Source organism: Diceros bicornis, chromosome 24 (genome assembly GCF_020826845.1).
Source record: "Diceros bicornis minor isolate mBicDic1 chromosome 24, mDicBic1.mat.cur, whole genome shotgun sequence".
Lineage (NCBI taxonomy): Eukaryota > Metazoa > Chordata > Mammalia > Perissodactyla > Rhinocerotidae > Diceros > Diceros bicornis.
In genome coordinates, this window is record NC_080763.1 from 2,470,198 (window position 1) to 2,481,739 (window position 11,542).

At 40.0% G+C, this 11,542-nt stretch overlaps 1 pseudogene; it reads right to left on the reverse strand.

The window, feature by feature from the left end:
- Window positions 1-6,378: 6,378 nt before the first annotated feature.
- LOC131420739 (large ribosomal subunit protein eL34-like) lies at window positions 6,379-6,892 on the reverse strand (annotated as a pseudogene).
- Between the last annotated feature and the right edge of the window lie 4,650 nt (window positions 6,893-11,542).

Below are 11,542 nucleotides of genomic sequence, written 5' to 3' on the forward strand. Positions count from 1 at the left end.
CAGTGACTGTGAGCTTGTCACAGCAAAATAAAAATAAAAAATAAAATAAAAATAAAAAATAAAAATAAAGAGATGGAGACATCTCTTTATCCTCATATTGCTTGCTCAATGAGTGAATAGCTTTGAATGAATGAATCAGAAAGGATTACCATCTGCCAAGTAGTATTGTTTCCTCTTTGAAGTAGCACAATTATTCGCAAGATTCCTAGATGATGAGTGAGTTTATGTATGGTCACAATGCTCTAATGGGTGGGGCCAGGATTTGGAAGTCTGGCAGGCAGTCTGGCTCCAGAACCCACTCCTGAAGCTCTGTCCCACCCTCTCTCAGAGACCATAAATCACACCTAGGAACCTGCCAAGGATGAAGGGCCAGCACAGACAGACAGCTGAAGTGGAAACCCTACAATTCCACATTCCCTCCTTTGCCCCCAACTGTTAAAGAGAGCACAAGGCTTCTGCTTGTGAACTGTGTCCAGGTTTGGCTGCAGGAAAAAGCCCAATTAAAGTAATAAAATAAATCTCCAGAAACTGATCCTAAAGAAACAGGGATCTATGAATTGCCTGACAAAAAATTCAAAATAATTGCCTTAAAGAAGTTCAACATGCTACATCAGAACATAGAAAGACACAAATTAAATCAAGAAAATGATTCATGAACAAAATCAGAATATCCAACAAGTAAAGAAATATAAAAATGACCTCAAAAAATTCTTGTGTTGAACAATATAATAACTGAGTTGGACAATTCACAAGTGTGGCTGGACACCAGAGTTCATCAAGCAGAAGAAATAATCAGTGAACTTGAAGATAAGTCATTTGAAATCCTTGAGTCACAGGAACAAAAAGAATAAAGAAAAATGAAGAAAGCATAAGGGATTTTTGCAACTTCATCAATCAGATCAATACACATATGGGAGTCCCAGAAAGAGAAAAGAGAGAGAAAGGGGAAGAGAGCTTCTTTGCAGAAATAATGGCTGAAATCTTCCCAAATCTGAAGAAGGAAATGAACATCCAAACTCAAGAAGCTTAAAAGGCCCCAGCTAAACACGTTATAGTCAAACTGACAAAGGTCCCAGACGAGAGAATCTTGAAAGCAGCATGAAAGGGACCTAGCAGATACAAGCGAAGACCTATAAAACTATCTGCAATTTCTCAGCAAGAGCATTACAGGCCTGCCAGAGGGGAGTGGGATGATATATTCAAAGTGCAGTCAGATTTTAAAAACCCTGCCAACCAAGCATACTATATCAAGCAGAACTGTCCTTCAAAAATGAAGACTTGATAAAGACCTCCCCAGATAAACAAACCTGAGGAAGAGCATCACCAACAGAACTGCCTTACGAGAATTGTAAAAGAGTCCTTCATCTTGAAACACAAGGACACTAGAAAGCAAAATGAAAACATGAAAATAGAAAGCTCTCTGGTAGGGTAAACATATAGACAAATACAGAATCCTGTGATAACAGTAACAAAAATCACTTAAAATTCTCGTATACCATTTAAAAGGTAAAAGCACAGAGGGTAACTATAACAATAAAACTATGTTAATAGATACAAAATATAAAAATATGTAATTTTGAAAGTGATAACATAAAGTGTGGGGTGGAAATGTAAGGGAGTAATGTTTTTGTATGCAATTGAAGTTAAGTTGTTATCCATTTAGAATAGATTGTTATCACTATAAGATGTTTTATGTAATCCCCACAGTAACCGAAAGGATCATACCTATGGGGATGACAGCAAGACAGTGGATAGGACGTTTCCTCCTCTTGTCTCCCCATAGGAACAATAATTTGGCAGCCATCTATGGACAAAAGTGCCTTTTTGGGAGCTTCGAGATCCAAGTAGGCAGCTGTGAAACACTGGTGGAGCCCAAGACCGGGGAGGGACTTTTCTTTGAGAAGGCAACCCCACAGCCAGGTCTCAGGCTTGCTGACCATATCCCTGGCTGCAGCCATGCTAAAAGCCTCGTTCCCTTGTTGAATTGGCTACAGCCTCATTTGGCTTTGGTCCTGCCATCAGCACCAACCACCAAGAGACCCAGAGGGAGTTACGCCTCTCTGTCTTAGGTAACAGGCCTGTCTGCCTTGGTCCTTGCTGTGGACCCTGAAGTGGCCTATGACCAAGCTACAGCTTCTCTCAGCCACGTTCCAGGAGCAGACAAGTTTCTACAGAGACCCAGTGGGAGAGACACACATCCATGTCCCCAGAGGATGGCCCACGGACATCATTCCAAAAGTGGATCTTGAATCAGCCCTGTAACCTGGCTCCCATCCATCCAAGCCACACTCCAGTAGCAGTTATGCCTGTTCAGGGACCTGCTGGGAGACACGCCCATCTGTGCCCCTGGAGGCAGGTCCACTAACCTAGGTCCAACCATGGGTTCTGAAGCAGTCCTGTAACGTGGCTCCAACCCCTCTCAGCAGCAGTGAGGGAGCAGACATGCCCACCCAGGGACCTGGTAGGAGGCACCCCATCTGTGCCTTCTAAGGAGGACCTGAAGACCTCAATCTGGCTGCAGATCCGAAGGAGCCCTGTGACTTATTTAGAACACCTCTAAGCTGTGGCACTGGGCTAGTCCTGCCACCCAGGGATCCACCTAGTGTCCTGGTGGGGCCATCCCAGGAATCTGACAAGAGATTTACCATTTAACCATCCACACACCTGGAAACAGGTCCACCTTCTGCAGACTCAAATGTGAACCCTGAAGTGGACCTTTGTCCCAGCCAGCCCTGTTGACCAAGGTCCTGGATGCAGTCCTATCCACTGAGGGGCCAGACAGGATTCAGCTTGCCCAAGACCCTAGTAACAGGCCCACAAATCATGGACACCACTGTGGACCCAGCCACAACCACGTGACCCATCTCCAGTAGGCTTGACTGTGACCTTGGAGGCAAACCCATCAGACCACGGACCTGACAAGAGAAGGATTTTTACCAGTGGAACCCAGTCTGTAAGGCTTGAATAAGTATTTGCTTCTTCACATGTACTAACAACAGTACAGAGCTACACAGATCATAAAGAATCAGGAAAACATGACACCATCAAAAGTAACAAAGTTCCAGTAACCTAACTCAAAGAAATGGAGATCTACAAACTGCCTGACAAAAAATTCAAAATAGTCATCTTAAAGAAGCTGAATAAGCTGCAAGAGAACACAGACAGACAACTAAACAAATGCAGGAGAATAATGAATGAACAAAATGAGGTGATTAATAGAGAAATAGAAATCATAAACAAGAATCAAACAGAAATCCTAGTATAATGACAACACCAAAAATTCGAGAGAGCTTCAACAGCAGATTTTATCATGCAGAAGAAAAAATAAGCAAACTCAAAAACATCATTTGAAATCATCCAGTTAGGAGATCAAAAAGAAAAAATAATGAAAAAGAGTGAAAAAGTGTATGAGATCTATGGGACACCACCATGGGAAGGAATACGCATACTAGGAAGTCCCAGAGGAAGAAGAGAGAGAGCGAGATGGGCAGAAAGCTTATTTAAAGAAATAATGACTGAAAAGTTCCTAAATCTTGAGAGGGATATAGATATTCAAGTTCTTGAAGCTCAAAGGACCCCACCAAGTTCAATATGATGAATATTACCCCAAGACACATTATAATCAAATCGTCATAAGTCAAAAACAAAAAGAGAATTTTGAAATCAGCAAGAGAGAAGTGACTCATCACATTTAAAGGGGTTGTAGTTTTCCCAGAAGAAACCTTGCAGGCCAGGAGGGAGTGGGGTGACCTATCCCAAGTGCTGAAAGAAAAGCACTGCAAATCAAGAACACCTTATTCAGTAAAGCTGTCCTTCGGAAATGAAGATAAGATGAAGACATTCCCAGACCAACAAAAGCTGAGGGAATTCATCAATACAAGACCTGCCTTAGAAGACATTCTCAAGGGAGTTCTTCAAGTTGAATGAAAAAACACTAAGTAACAACATGAAAGCATATGAAAGTATAAATCTAACTGGTAAAGGTAACATATAGTTAAATTGAGAATATTCCAACACTGTAATGATGGTGCATAACACTTTTAACTATGGTATGAATGTTAAAAGCAAAAATATTAAAATAACTATAGCTACAGTAATTTGTTATTGGATACACAATATAATAATATGTAAAATGTGACATCAATAGCATAAAATGTGAATGAGGGGAGAAATAAAAGTGTACAGATTTGTATGCAATTAAAGTCAAGTTGTTATCACTTTAAGTTGCACTTCTATAGGTAGGAGATATTTTACATAAACCTCATGGAAACCACAAAGAAAAATTCTCTAGTAGATACACAATAGATAATGAGAAAAGAATCAAATCATAGAACTACAAAAAAATCAACAAATCACAAGAGACGACAGCGAGAGGAAGAAAGAAACTACAAAACCACCAGAAAATCCAAAAAAGAGCAATAGTGGAGCTGGCCTGGTGGCGTAGTGGTTAAGTTCGTGTACTCTGCTTCTGGTGGCCCGGGGTTAGCAGGTTCAGATCCTGGGCGTGGACCTACACGCTGCTCATCAAGCCATGCTGTGGCAGACATCCCACATAAAGTAGAGGAAGATGGCATGGATGTTAGCCCAGGGCCAATCTTCCTCAGTAAAAAAGAGGAGGATTGGCAGCAGGTGTCAACTCAGGGCTGATCTTCACACACACACACACACACACACACACACACACACACACAAAGGCAATAGTAAGTCCTAACCCGCCAATAACTACTTTAATGGTAAATGGGTTAAATTCTCCAATCAAAGACACAGGATGGCTGAACAGACAAAATAAACAAGATATAACATTGTGCTACATACGAAAGACTGATTTTAGCTTTTAGGACATACATAGAGTAATAATGAAGAAATTGAACTAAATAACATGCAAATGGTAACCAAAAGAGAGCAGGAGTGGCTATACTTATGTCAGACAAAATAATTTTTCAGTCAAAATCTGTTCACCAGACACAAGGAGGTCACTATATATTGATACAGGGGCAGTTCATCAAGAGGACATAAAAACTGTAAATATACTGCACTCAACATCGGAGCACCTAACTATATAAAGTAAAAATTAACAGAAATGAGAGGAGAAATCGAGAGTAATAAAATAGTAGGAGGGGACTTCATTCCCCCACTATCAACAGTGGATAGATCATTGAGACAGAAAATCAATGAGGACACAGCAGAAGTGAAAAAACACTATTGACCAAAAGGAACAACAAGTCTTGTCTAGAACATCCCATCCAAGAGCAGCACAATACACATTTTTCTTTTCCTTCCTTACACATGGATGATTCTCCAGGATAGACAGAATGTTGGGCCACAAAACAAATCTTAACAAATTTTAAAAAACTGAAATCATCCCAGCTATCTTTTCCAAACACAAAGGTGTGAAACGAGAAAACAGTAACAGGAGGAAAACTGGAAAATTCACAAATATCTGGAAATTACACAACATACTTCTGAATGATCAATAGTTTAAAGAAGATATCAAAAAATACCTTGAGTCAAAGAAAATGGAAACACAACATACAAAAACGTATGGGATGCAGCAAAAATAGTTCTAAGAGGGAAGTATAAAGTGACAAATGGCTACACTAAGAAAAAAGAAATCTCAAACAACCTAGCTTTATGCCTCAATAAACTATAAAAACTAGAAAAAGGAGAACAAACGAACCCAAAGGTTAGCAGAAGGAAAGAAATAATAAAGATTAGAGCATAAATAAATGAAATAGAGCCTAGAAAGACAATAGAAAAGATCACCAAAAATACGAGTTGGTTTTTTGAAAAGATAAAATAGACAGAACTTTAGCTAGACTAACCAAGAAAAGAGACAAGACTCAAATAGGTAAAATTTAAACTAAAAAGGAGGCATTACAACTGATATCACAGAAATACACAGGATTATCAGAGACTGCTATGAACAATTACATGCCAGCAAATTGGATAATTTAGAAAAAAGGAACCTAAGCAGAATGTAAGCCCCAAGAGGGTGGAGATGGCTGTCTGTTTTGATCACTGCTGTATCCCTAGCACCCAACAGAGCACCTGATATACAGCAGTCACTCAATAAAAATTTACTGAGCAAATGAATCAGTGAGTGAATGTGCCAGGCATTGAGTTCAGCACTTTACATGGATGATCTCATTGAGTCCTCACAACACTCTATGCTTTAGCCAGTGTTAATACCATTGATACTTCAGCTAGTATGTCTGACCCAATGGACACTCCCAAGGGCCTTGCTTTGAGCCTCAGGTCCAGCTGCTCTAACGCAGCACTGCCCAACTCCCTTGGTTTTCCCCAGGGTCCTCCCAAATGGACCTCTTGTACAACACATACGCTATATTTTAAGTCAGGTCACCCCAAATGTATCTCCCAATTTGGTGAAAATATGCCCATCCATTTTCCCATGATGTAGGAACAGAAGAAACTTAAATTTTTAGAAGGCTTTTGATTTTATTTTTATTATTCAAAAAAATCTCCATTTTTAAATCTAGCTTTCTGACTGTGCTTGTGCCGTCGACACTTTCACAATGATTTTCTGTTCCTCCTTTAGAAAAGCATACTTGATCCTGTCACAGACACATTTAGCAACCATGGAGGCACCACAGGCCCAGATGATATGTTTTTTTGTTTTAGACAATCTCATAAGAACTTTAGGTCTCACGGCATGAACTCCTTGAAGCTGACCTGGGCACACGCGACATGTGGATTCTGGTGTTGTCCCTCCCTTCTTGGTATAAAGATAGACAATTCTAATACCAGGGGCTCAGGACAGCCTGGTATTGCTGGAGGCTGTATTGTAAGATAGCCTACAACAGTATGTCAAGTGCTGGACCATTTTGAATGCCTCTAGACACTATCCCCAGAAAAGGAAAAGAAAAAGAAACTTAATTGTAATTATAGAGATTAAAAAGAACTGTGTATTAAAAACATTAGCCCTAATCCTTTGCCATACATTTTGCCAATACCTTCCATTATTTTCATTTGCCTTTTAGTTTTATTTACTGTATTTTTTTTTTACTTGGAAATGTTTTCCCTTTTTTGTATCAAAATCTATCAGTCTTTCCTTTATGGTTTCTTTCTTTGCTATTATATATAGAAAACTTTTGTAGTTTAAGTAGGCAAATAATCATACGTAATAACCGCTTCTCTGTGGAATTGTCTGGAGTTGGAATAAAAAACCCTTGGCTTTCCAATGTGAAATCAGGGTGGTGGTGCACAGAATCCCTCCATTTCCACATAATGGCACCAGATTAGCTTTGCAACAGCTGCAGGGTGATCTAAACCTCTCAGGGCCCTGGGGTGTCGAAGTTCTTGTCTCTGGAAGAGAAGATGGAACCATCAGTTCTGTTTCTTCTCCAGCTTCTATAGACTTGGCTCTCTGCAAAGCATCCATCATCACAAACACGACTTCAGTTCCTTGGGCTCAATAACTTTGGGCATTACCTAGCACCTAGGCAATAAGGGAGTATGTTTGCATTACTATGTGTATATTCATACAACTTTCCTCATTAAGCTTCAGAGGACTGAACAACAACAACAATTAAATAGTTTCAAAACATTCCTCTACAGTAGTTGAAAGTTATATAAGGAAGGAAAAGAAAAAAAAACTCAACCAAATGTAATACTATATGTTAAAACATGGAATTTTCTATGCACGTGAGTGAGAATTGGTTAGGATGAAGAAATTTGCACCATAAAATGAGTTAACTGGTAATGAGTAATGAATTCTAAGTATTCATTGAATTCCAATGCATCCCAAGTAAAGGGCCCTGCTTCCAGTGCCTTGCAAGAAAACCTGGAGACATATAACCTTCCCTATGAGACGGTGGGAAACATAACACAGGCTCACTGTGAGACACTGGTCTCCCAAATACACAAGCAGACCAACATTGTTTTGGCTCTACATTGAGCGCACTGGTTGTCTGGAGACAGTTATATCTTACAGAAATAATAGCAAAGGTAGTGTTGTTCTCTGTGCTATATAATTATCGAAAGCAGCTTCAGAACTTGTTGGAGCCTCCCTCTGTCTTATTTGAAGAAATAAAGTTACAGCAGCAACATGAGGGTTGTGTGATGACAGGGTGCAATGGTAATTAGTTGCTAATTAGAATTTTCTGAAATACGAGGGAGATCATCAGAGGAAAACCCTACTCAACGTCACATGTAAGTTAAAAATGTCCCCGGGTAGCTATTAACTTCTGAATATAGTAGCAGGTATAAGCACTTCAGTTGAGGTTAATCAACAGTTCTATTACCTCCTTAGCTTTTAGAGGTTACAACTTGATAATTTTTATGGAACTACATCAGTCTAGGTTTATACCCAGGCTTATGAATTTATACATTTAAAAATATTTTATTTTATTGCAAGGCTGCTGCTAAAGAAAATTGGCTTTAATAAACATCCTTTTGATATTGGACTCAGTCCTCTTTCTTTTTCCCTTGAGATTTTTTTAGACTTTTCATCAGGGAGAGGTACTTAGGTAACTACCAACACGAAGACGTAAACAGATCTCAAAGACAAAGTCATGTTGACCTCATACGGACCTTTCCCTCATGGTGATCCGTGCCAGATCTTTTAAACAAGGAGTCAAAGGAAACTTGGCAAAATGATTCTTTTTAACCTCCAATTACAATTGAAAATCTCATTGGAACCACAAAAAAATTAGAGAAACAGTCCAGAACACAGCCAAATAATGTAGTCTAGACTTTAGCTACAGAATGCTGTAATTACTGTATCTTGATTTAAGATTTGTATTTAATAAGATACAATGCAGCTGCTATATATTCAGTCTATTTATTGATAAAAATAATACCCAATAGTTTCATCTATGGGGGAAAAGTTCATTTTCCTCACATTCAACACAGAAAATATTCAAACATGACAGAAACACATATGATATTTTAATAGATTTGTTTATCTGATCTTGTATGTATTTACCTATTTTTGGTCATTTGCACATAAGAACATAAATATTACCTTATTGTACCAACCCCAGTGTATTAGTTATTTATTGATGTTTAACAAATTGCCCCAAAGCTTAGTGGCTTATAATGATAAAAATGTCTGATCTCTCAGTTTCTGTGGGTCAGGAATCTGGGGACAGCTTAGCTGTGTGCCTCTGGCTCCAGTTCTCTCATGGGGCTGCAGTTGAGCTGTCAGCCAGGTCTGCAGTCTTATCTAAAGACTGGCGTGGGGGGGATCCACTTCCAAGCTCATACACCTGGTTATGATCAGTCTCAGAAAGTCCACTTCCAAGCTCATTTAGCTGGACCTCTCCATAGGACTGACTCACAGCATGGTAGCTGGCTGCCCCAGAGTGAACAATCCAAGACAGAGGTAGAAAGAGGGCATCCAAGATGGAACCTGCAGTCTTTTTTTTTTTTGGCCAAGGAAGATTCACCCTGAGCTAATCTTCCTCTTTTTTTGCTTGAGGAAGATTGGCCCTGAGCTAACATCTGTGCCAATCTTCCTCTATTTTGTATCTGGGATGCTGCCACAGCATAGCTGACGAGTGGTGTAGGCCCACACCTGGGATCCAAACCTGTGAACCCAGGCCACCAAAGCGGAGCGCACTGAACTCAACCACTAGGCCATGGGGCTGGCCCCTGGAATGCCCAGTCTTTTATAACCGAATCTCAGAAGTGACGTTCCATGCTTCTGCCACATTCTTTTCTTTAGAAGTGAGTCACTAAATCCCCCACCTTGAAAGGGAGGGGATTATACAGGGGTGTGAATAGCAGGAGGCAGGAATGAGAGGGGGATTATCTTAGAGGCTCCTCCCCCAACCATAATCAGTCTATGATGACTTATAGAGAGGAAGCAGATAGTTGTTCTCTCTTACTTCTTGTCTGCCGACCATCTACTTGGGAAATGACTTCCTCCTCATTCTCAGTCTGTGTGGTTCTGGGAGGCTGACTGCTCCCCCTCGCCCTGGCTCTTTGGGTTGGCAGCTGTGCTGTCCCTGGCCTGGCCAGTAATGATACTTCAACTTTCTGGCCACAGTGAGTGGTTCAGGGCTGGGCCATTCACTGTCCTTTTTCAGGAATTGACGTGGGTGCTGGGAAAAAAAGGGTCACAGGTGCTGTGCAACACAGAAAACTGGAATTTTTTCCACCTTCCATACCCATATGTAAGCCGCCTTTACTCCCTGTGAAAAAACTCTTAGAATGAAACCAACACAGAATAACAGAGAGCTGAGAGGTGGAGAGCGAGGGAGCCACACCAAGCTCTCGTGACATCTCCTGCCTCTCCACACCCAGCTATGCCTGAAGTCAGGCTTACTTCTTTTTCAGTTGGTTTTGAATTGGGTTTTTGTCCCTTGCAACAAAAAATGGTCCTGATGTATAGAGATATTATGGATGCAGCCCCAAATATTCTAGCTTCCCTTAACAGAGCTAGCATATCAGTGCCTTTTAGGAATTACCTAAATATTTTGAGTATATTTACATTTTGCAACCTTAGCTTAACTCTTAGAAAACTAAGCTCCATGTGTTTCCTGTTCTGTGAGCTACATCCTTTTATTCACCTTTAATTTACTTTTCTCAAGATTCAGGAATATCTTCTTGTTCCATTTAAGCTCTCTCACAGCAGGGAGAAACCTCTTCTCAATTATTTTCTCTCCAACTTGTAGCACAATATCTGGCCACATAGTAGATCCTCAATAACTGTGTAATGAATGAATGAGTAAAGAAACTTCTAAGTATACTTGAGATTATTTTTCCCTAAGTTCAATATTTTATTTTTGCCCCGATAAAGAACAATTCAATATTTTCTGCCTTCTCACATAGCCTCATACTAACATCAATTTATTCCCATATCCTTGGGCTTTTCATTGTGCCTTCCCTCCTGCAAATAAGTCATAAAAATACTAAACAAAGGTAGTCATAGGGGAATGCCCGTGTTCATGCTTCTTCCTCCAAGAAGTACCCTTTTATCCTAAACCATTGTTTCTTGTCTCTAAGCAACTTCCCTGTGCATTGCACCAGTCTCCATCATACCAGGATAACTCCATTTTTAAAATGGCCTTTTGTGTGGAACTTTGTGAAAGGCTTTTTGGAAATCTAAATAGACACCATTGATGGGCTTTTGTCCATATGCATATATGCTCCCAAAAGAGCTTTCATAGATTGATGAGGTCTGACTTCCTCTTATGGAAACCATACGCTCTCCTCCAGCTCCTTCCTTGCCTCCCCCAATCCTACTGGCATGCAATTGTTTTTCTGGGGAGAAGGGCTCAGCTCTTCTCTGTGGATCTGCTTTGATCGGATCCTTGTCAGGTATTGTAAATAATGTAGGGTTAAGATTGCCAAAGTCAAACTATCCTAAAGAGATGAATAACTATGGTTATCTTAGCACGTTGAGATGAGAAACAGAAATATAAACTCAAGTATGGTAAATATGGGCAGAAAAAAGGAATTAAGGTTAGAAATATAGGAAGTTGGTGGTTGCCAATCAAAGCTTAGGAATGTCTTAGGTCCTTTAGGAATTTGACAATATTATCAATTTCCCTTTTCTTTAGATTCTGCTTTCTTTTGA